Genomic DNA, 9,422 nt, shown 5'->3' with positions numbered 1-9,422 from the left:
ACATACCCAGATTGCTCTTTGTGAAACTGATGAAGTCGTCTGCTCTAGTGCCAACCTAGGTATTAGAATCTCCATTTTTGTTTTAGGATTTCCTCAGTACCTAGTAAAATATCAACATAATAGAATCAAATTCACTACATTTTGCCCATAGTAAATTCTCAATATAGGAGAATCAAATTCACTGCATTTTGTAGTCATATTATATATACAGGGGTGCCAAAAAATGTATACACAGTTTAAGCATGACATTTGCTCAAAAGATGGCATTAATCAAATAAATGCTAGCGTTACTATGTGGCAGGACAGTCAAAGAAAATGGCAGAAGCATGGTTGAGCAAATGTCATACTACACATTGCTACCATAATTTAATTCAACTTTGAAAACTAATACATAGATAACATAGCTTAAAGTGTGTATATATTTTTAGGCACCTCTGTATATATCTGTTGATTTGATTCAATTTAAAGCAGGAGTAACTGGGCTTTGTGGCTCAGCCTATAATCCTGCACCTTTGGGAGGCTGAGGTGAGTGGACTGCTTGAGCCCGCAGGTTCGAGACCCACCTGGGCAACTTGCTGAGACCTCATCTCTACAATAAATCAAAAATTAGCCGGGCGTGGTAGCACGCGTCTGTAGTTCCAGCTACTTGGAAGGCTGAGGCGGAAGGATTGCTGGAGCCCAGCAGGTGAGGCTGCGGTGGCCGGGAGCGGCCACTGCACTCCAGTCTGGGTGACAGAGACTCCAACTCAATAAATGAATTAATTAATTAACTAATTAATTAAAATAAAATAAAGCAGGGGTCCCCAACACCCAGGCTGCAGATGGATACTCTGTTAAGAATCCATTGCACAGCAGGAAGAGAGTGGCAGGTGAGTGAAGCTCTGTCTGCTGCCAGATCAGTGGTGGCATTAGATTATCATAAGTGCACAAACCCTATTGTGAACTACGTATATGAGGGATCTAAGTTACTCACTCCTTATGAGCATCTAATGCCCAATGTCCCCACCGCCCCTCCCCGCTCCCTCCCGCCATCTATGGAAAAATTGTCTTCCACAGAACCAGTCCTTGATGCCAAAAAGGTTGGGGGCCACTGATTTATAGCATCCCAGTGAATTTTCTCTAAAATGTACAAAGAAGAGAATATGAAGCTTATCATCCACTGTCAGTTCTAAATATAATATTTTACTTGGACAGTGGACACCAAGACTCTAAGATGGCCTCGGTCATACCAGTGAAGGAGAAGAAACTCATGGATGTCGAACTAGGGGAGCTTCCAAGCTGGATGTTGATGTGGTATTTCACCCCTAATGGCATACTTGGAGCATTTCAAAGAGGTTACCACCGCTACTACAAGTACATCAACATGAAGAAAGGGAGCATCTCCGGGGTTTCTATGATGCTGGCGGCTTATGTACTTTTCAGCTACTGCCTTTCTTACAAAGAGCTTAAACATGAGCGGCTACACAAGTACCACTGAAGAGGGTGCACTCCCCTCTCCTGACCATGACCTCTTTGGCCCAGCACCCCTCCATGAGGAACTTGACCACTGCTGAATCCTTCCATACCCTAATAAGAACGCCTTAATAAAAGAGGACTGGTACTTGTGAAAAAATATATATATATTTTACTTGTTTTAATCACCCACACAGTGCCTCTGAATACAGTAGGCAGACAATAAGTTTCTGAAGGATGAGGGGATGAGTAAATGAATTAGCCAGACTCTAATGCCTGGTGAAGGAAAGGAATTGGCCCATTCTTCCTTGTTGCCCAGTACACCAAGCTTTCTGAGCCAGCATTCCCACAATGAAAGAACACCATCTGAATGAAACTTCACAATTGCTCTCTCATTACCACTGGGCTTCTGGCATCCTGTGCGTCTTGGAGTCCTAGTGTTAAGGAATGTATGCAGAGCCTCTGCCGGCACAGGCATGTCACAGTGATGCTTCTAAAACAAACCGGAGCTCAGGTTTGTTTCAAGTCTTCACATGCTTTTGATGGAAGGTGTGCTGGCAGCTGTTGTCATCATTAGCCTTGTGGCAATACTTTTTCCCTTAAGTACCTTATGTCTCATATGAAAGCTTAAAGCTTGTTAAAGAGGGAGGGACTTTGGAACGTGTGCCAGTGTCAAACAGTAAAGTTTTTATTTTCTCCTGTTGTAACAACTTTAAAGCTCTGAATTTCCAAATCTCTGTCCCTAACACCACTCAAAATTTTAAATTAGATGATGGAGCGAGAACAGAAGGATACCAATTCCTTCTCCCGACTTTATGACCTATAACAGAGATCTAGTAAATGAAAGATTTAGAGCCTGCTAGGCACTTGGGTATGGAATTCTCCTGTAATCCTGGCATTTATGGGATGGGTGAGTTGTCCACCCATGGTTCTCTAGTCTAGAGAGTTAAGATATCTGTGTCTGTATGCTCAACCCAATTCAGTCTTCCACGGCATTAACATTTTCTAGCAACTGACCTAAGTGACACATTTAAAACCCTGCAATAGCTAATGGTCACCGAGCACTTGCTGTGTGCCTGGCAATATCTTAAGTACTTCAAATCATAAAACATTCACAAGACACTCAGAGATAGATATTCATCTCCATTTTTACAGATGAGAAAGCCTAAGAAAAAGAGGTTAGTAATTTGTTCAAGTTTTTATCCACTATAAAGAAGATTTTTTTTTAAAAAGGTAATTAGCACTACCTAATATTATAAAAAATATCTACCCTACTAAACTACATGTTCTTCTAAGGCAGGAACTATTACCTAACTCATCTTTGTATCCCCATGACATCTGGAGCAATGTCTCACACATACAAAATTCCTTTTTTTTTTTTTAGATTGGAAAATATACTTTATTTAGAAATTAGAAGCTGGGCTCGGTGGCTCAGCCTGTAATCCTGCACCTTTGGGAGGCTGAGGTGAGTGGATTGCCTGAGCCCGCGGGTTCGAGACCCGCCTGGGCAGCGAGACCTCATCTCTACAATAAATCAAAAAATAAACCGGGCATGGTAGCGCATGCCTGTAATTCCGGCTACTCGGAAGGCTGAGGCGGAAGGATCGCCGGAGCCCAGCAGGTCGAGGCTGAGGTGGCCGGGGGCGGCCACTGCACTCCAGTCTGGGCGACAGAGTGAGACTCCAACTCAAAAAAAAAAAGAAATTAGAGAGAAAGAAGAGATTCACTTCCCCAAGGTAGAGGAGGGAATCCAAAGCTAGGAAAACATCGCAACCATAGCTCAAAAAGCCACAAGACCAGACCAGAGTTTAGTAAACCAAGGAGAACACATACAAAATTCTTAATCAAAGTTTATGAAGTAAATGAAAGGCCTCATCATTGTGGAATGAATATATTCTCTCTCTCTCTCTCTCTCTCTCTCTCTTTCTCTCTTCAGATTTAAACATTTTCATGTTAGAAAATAAGTTTAAGTTCTAGAACCCTCAGAGTCATTTATACACACATATATACACATACATTTGTTTGCCATTTGCCTGGGTTCTTCTGAAACCAAATGCAGCGCTGCTTAATAGGTGAACTTCAACACCAAGCAACAGGTTGGGACAGGTAATTAAGAATGCCAAATCCATTTGAAATTGCAGGGGAAATTTGGGGAAGTAGAATGTATTTATCAGAGTTGGAATTTGGCCAGGATTCTAAGGAAAACACCAATTACCTTTTGATAATATAAGGTAGCATATAAATACTGTTTAACTGAATTTCTGGCTAAGATAAGAATTTCGGAGACTCACAGAAGGGACATATCATCCTTGGAGGAATTCTTCCACTAAGAAAGGTTCTTTGCACTCTCATAGTAATCCCTTGCATCTAACAAAGAAAACCTCTTATTGTCAGGTTAAACACCTAAGTAAATCCTAATTAATGGAGTTAGAGCAAATAAGCAGTCTTTCCAGCACTACAATATATTGTGCACATTAGTTAATTTAGGTATCTCCCTTCTGCAAAATATCTTCACAATCTCAAATATCTCAGTGTAGAACAGACCCCAAGAGAGCTAATTTAATCAAAATGGAAACTTTCTCAGACAGCACCTCTCTGTCCCAGTAATTTAGGTGTGATCTTGCCAGACATGAAACTGAGGGAATGGATTAGTAATTTTCCAAGGTCTAGGAATTCTATAAAAAGACCGAAACAAAAAGAAAACAATTTAAAAGAGAGGAATCTATAGATTTAAGAAATATGCCAGCTAAGAACAATGTGTGGACCATGTTTGACACCTGACTCAAACAAAGCAATTTTTTAAAATGTCATTGAAGAAATTGAACACAGATTGAACACAATGATATTTTTAAATTTTTATGAATTTTTAAATATAGTAAAAAGTATATTTTAGAGATATACATACGGCAGCACACATACATCAAATTATATAAAGCCTAGGATTAGCTTCAGCATGAACTAAGGTAGAGAGAAGTTAGTGGGTAGGTGAAATAAGATTGCCCAGGTGTTGACAATTACTGAAACTCAGTGAAGGGTACTTGGGGGTTCATTATACTATTTTTCCCTCAACTTGTGTATGTTTTAAATTATCCATAATAAAAACTTTTTTTAAAAAAAAGTAAGTTAAGTGAAAGACCTTTACAATGAAAGCTACAAAACGCTGTTCAAAGAAATCCAAGAAGATACAACAAATGGAAAAATATTCCATACTAATGGATAGGAAGAACCAACATCCTTAAGCGGTCCATCCTACCAAAGGCAATCTACAAATTCAAAACAATACCCATTAAATTACCAACATCATTCTTCTGAGACCAGGAAATGACAATACAAAAATTCATATGGAAACATAAACGACCATGAATAACCAAAACAATCCCTAACAAAAGAAACAAAGCAGGGGCCGGGCTTGGTGGCTCAGCCTGTAATCCCGCGCTTTGGGAGGTCGAGGTGAGTGGATTGCCTGAGCCCGCGGGTTCGAGACCCACCTGGGCAACTTGGCGAGGCCTCATCTCCACAATAAATAAAAAATGAGCCGGGTGTGGTAGCGCGCGCCTGTAGTTCCAGCTACTTTGAAGGCTAAGGCAGAAGGATCGCTGGAGCCCAGCGGGTCGAGACTGTGGTGGCCGGGAGCGGCCTCTGCACTCCAATCTGGGTGACAGAGAGAGACTCCAACTCAAAAAAAAAAGAAACAAAGCAGGAGGTATCAGACTTCCAGACTTCAAACTTTCCTTGAAGGCTACGATAATCAAAACAGCCAGGTATTGGTACAAGAATAGGCATGTGGACCAATGGAACAGGATAAAGAATTCAGAAGCAAAACCTCAATTTCTCAACCAACTCATCTTCAACAAAGCCTCCACCAACAACCACTTGGGAGAAGAGTACATATTCAGTAAATGGTACTGGAAAAACTGGCTGACCATATGCAAAAGATTGAAACAGGACCCCTACCTATCACTATACATAAAAATCAACTCCAAACAGATCAAAGACCTAAACATTAAAGCCTCAAACTACAAGAACCTTGGAAAATACAGGAGACACCATTATAGAAATTGGAACTGGCAACCAATTCCTGATCAAGTGCCCACGCCATAAGAGATAAGATAGACAACTGGGACCTCATAAAACTGAAACGTTTCTGCAAAGAAAAGAAACCATCAAGAGAACGGGGAGACAGCCCACAGAATGGGAAAAAATATTTGCCAACCATATATCTGACAGAGGCCTAACATCCAGGATCTACAAGGAACTCAAATGAGCCGAAAGGAAAAAATAAACAACCCCATTAAAAAGTGGGCAAAAGACATGAATAGACACTTCTCAAAAGAAGATATACAAGCAGCCAACAGACATATGAAAAAGTGCTCAGTCTCACTCATCATCAGAGAAATGCAAATCAAAACCACACTGAGATGCCACCTAACCCCAGTAAGAGTGGCCATCATTAATGAAACAAACAACAACAGATGCTGGCAAGGATGCAGAGCAAAAGGAATGCTTCTACACTGCTGGTGGGAATGCAAACTAGTACATCCTTTTTGAAGACAGTGTGGTGATTTCTGAAGGAACTAAAACTGACCTTCCATATGACCCAGCAGTCCCCCTGCTGGAAATATACCCGGAGGAACTCAAATCATTCTACAAAAAGATATCTGCACACCCGTGTTTGTTGCAGCTCTATTCACAACAGCAAAAACATGGAAGCAACCATTCTGCCCCTCAAAACTGGACTGGATAAAATATGGTACATACACAATGGAATATTCCACCCTATTTACAGCCATAAAGAAAGACAAACATATGGACTTCACAGCAACTTGAATGAATTTAGAGTCTATCATACTCAGTGATCTATCACAGAAACAAAGAACAGAGTATCACTGTTCTCTCTCATAAGCAGACCCTGAACATTTACCATTACCACGACAAGAAAGGGATTGGCAGTAGCAGGATACTGCCAGGGGAGTGGGGTGCGGGACACGACATCAACAAGGGTACCTGATCTCAAACCAGGCATAGTAGGGACCAAAGAGAGGCCCAAACTTTCCCTGTACAATGACCACTTGTATACCTAATTCTGAATTGTGCCCCACAACTTTTTTTTTTTTTTTTGAGTTGGAGTCTCACTCTTGTTGCCCAAGCTGGAGTGCAGTAGCACACTCACAGCCACTGCAGCCTCGCTGGGCTTAGGCAATCCTTCCACCTCAGCCTTCCAAGTAACTGGAACTACAGCCTCACACTGTCACGCCCAGCTAGTTTTTCTGTGTTTGTGATTTATTGTAGAGAGGAGGTCTCACCAAGCTGCCCAGCACACCTTTAGAATAAAAAAAATTTTTTAAGTAAGTTAACATGGGTATTTATATCGCTTGTGGTGTAAGTGAGATGGGTCATAGCTCAAGTGCAATTTCTGGTAAAACAACTTTCTCTTCATAAAAAAAAAAATACACACACACACACACACACACACACATATACACACACACATATACACACGAATGCAAATAAATGAGTGGCATTTTTATAGCAATAATCTTGAACTTTCACTAATTTATAAAATAAGTACATTTTCTAAAACTTAGAAAATAAAAACATAAGCTCTTCATAGCTGTTTGCTTTGTTTAAATTTTTTCACTACAATAGTTTTTTTGTTTTTGTTTTTGTTTTTTTTGAGTAGGAGTCTCACTCAGTCAACCAGACTGGAGTGCAGTGGCCGCTCCTGGCCACCGCAGCCTGGACCTGCTGGGCTCCGGCGATCCTTCCGCCTCAACCTTCCGAGTAGCCGGAATTACAGGCGTGCGCTACCACGCCCGGCTGATTTTTTGTTTGTTTGTTTATTGTAGAGATGAGGTCTTGCCAAGTTGCCCAGGCGGGTCTCGAACCCGCGGGCTCAGGCAAATCCACTCACCTCAGCCTCCCAAAGGCGTGGGATTACAGGTTGAGCCACCGAGCCCGGTTTAGAATAGTTTTTTTTTTAAAGTAAATCTTATGCCCCTTTTCACCACTCTTATTCAAAATAGTATTGAGAGTTTGAACTCAGAGAGAGTACTCAGGCAAGAAATATAAATAAATAAAAGGCATCCAAAGTTGAAAAGAGGAGGTTAGGCCAGGCTTCGTGGCTCAGCCTGTAATTCCGGCTGCTGGGGAAGACTGAGGCGGAAGGATCACCGGAGCCCAGCAGGTCGAGGCTGCGGTGGCCGGGAGCGGCCACTGCCCTCCAGTCTGGGTGACTGAGTGAGACTCCTACTCAAAAAAAAAAGAAAAGAAAACAAAAGAGGAAGTTAAGTTAAATTGTCCCTCTTTACAGATGATAAACTCTTATACCTAGAGATACCCAAAGTCTCCACCAAAAAACTCTTAGAGTTGATAAATAAATTCAGTAAAAATGCAGGATACAAAAATCAGTGTACAAATATCAGTAGCATTTCTATACACCAATATTGATCTAGTTGAGAAAGAAATCATGAAAGTAACTCCATTTACAATAGCTATAAAAATATTATATACCTAGGAATAAATTTAACTGAAGAGGTGAGAGACCTCTACAAGGAAAACTACAAAACATTGATGAAAAGACATTAAAAGGATGCAAGAAATGAAAAAAAAATCCCACACACATGAACTGGAAAAATTAATATTGTTAAAATTACTGCCCAAAGCAAACTAAAGATTCAGTGCTATCCTTTAAAAAAATACTAATTTCATTTTTCACAGGAAAAAAATATTAAAATTAATATGGAGCCCAAAATGAGCCTGAATACCCAAAACAATTCTCAGCAAAAAGAAAAAGCTGGAGGCATCTCACTATTTGATTTCAAAATATATTACAAAGCTATGCTAACCAAAACAGCATGGTATCGATATAAAAATAGACACATTGACCAATGAAGCCAACTAGAGAACCTAGAAATAAAACCACATATTTACAATTCACTGATCTTTGACAGAACCAACAAGAACCTACATTAGGGAAAGGATAGTCTCTTCAATAAATAGTACTGGAAAATTGGATAGCCACATGCAGAAGAATGAAACTGAACCCCTATCTTTCACTATATACATAAATCAACTCAATTGGATTAAAGACTTAATCATAAGACCCAAAACTAAAAAAAAAAAATACTAGAAGAGGCTGGGTGTGGTAGCTCACGCACATAATCCCAGTGCTTTGGGAGGCTGACATGAAAGAATCACTTGAGGCCAGGAGTTCAAGACCAGCCTGAGGCCCCATCTCTACAAAAAATTTTAAATTTAAAAATTTGCCAAGTGTGATGGTGCACACTGCTAGTCCCAGCTACTCAAGAGTCTGAGGCAGGAGGATCAGTTAAACCTAGGAGTTCAAGGTTACAGTGAACTATGCTCCCACCACTGAACTCCAGCCTGGGTGACAGAGCAAGAACCTGTCTCTTAAAGAAAATAATAATAAATACTATGGAAAATTCTCCCGGCCATCAGTCTAAGCAAAGAACTTATGACTAAGATCTCAAAAGTACAGGCAATAACACAAAAATAAATGGAAATATATTACACTGAAAAGTTTCTGCACCACAAAAGAAATAATCAACAAAATAAACAGCCTGCAGAACAGGAGAAAATATTTGCAAACTGCTCAACCAACAAGGGTCTAATATCCGGAACATACAAGGAACTAAACCAACACAATACTGGAGTCCTAGTGGCAAATCAGTTAGCATATAGTACTTGCATGACAACTCAATAGAAGAAGGCAAATAATCATATTTTAAAGTGGGCAGAAGACATAAATAAACATTCCTCAAAAGAAGACATGCCAAGGGCCAACAGGTATATGAACAAATGCTCAACACCACTAATGCCGGGCTCAGTGGCTCAGCCTGTAATCCCACGCCTTTGGGAGGCTGAGGTGAGTGGATTGCCTGAGCCCACGGGTTCGAGACCCACCTGGGCAGCGAGACCTCATCTCTACAATAAATCAAAAAATCAGCCGG

At 40.6% G+C, this 9,422-nt stretch overlaps 1 pseudogene; it reads left to right on the top strand.

The window, feature by feature from the left end:
• Positions 1-1,213: 1,213 nt before the first annotated feature.
• LOC103263109 lies at positions 1,214-1,477 on the top strand (annotated as a pseudogene).
• Positions 1,478-9,422: the final 7,945 nt, after the last annotated feature.

The sequence above is a fragment of the Carlito syrichta genome, unplaced genomic scaffold, assembly GCF_000164805.1.
Source record: "Carlito syrichta isolate Samal-C Ts95f unplaced genomic scaffold, Tarsius_syrichta-2.0.1 Scaffold304726, whole genome shotgun sequence".
Classification (NCBI taxonomy): Eukaryota; Metazoa; Chordata; class Mammalia; order Primates; family Tarsiidae; genus Carlito; species Carlito syrichta.
Note: the sequence above shows the minus strand (reverse complement) of the source record. Positions and strands in the feature narration are given on the sequence as shown.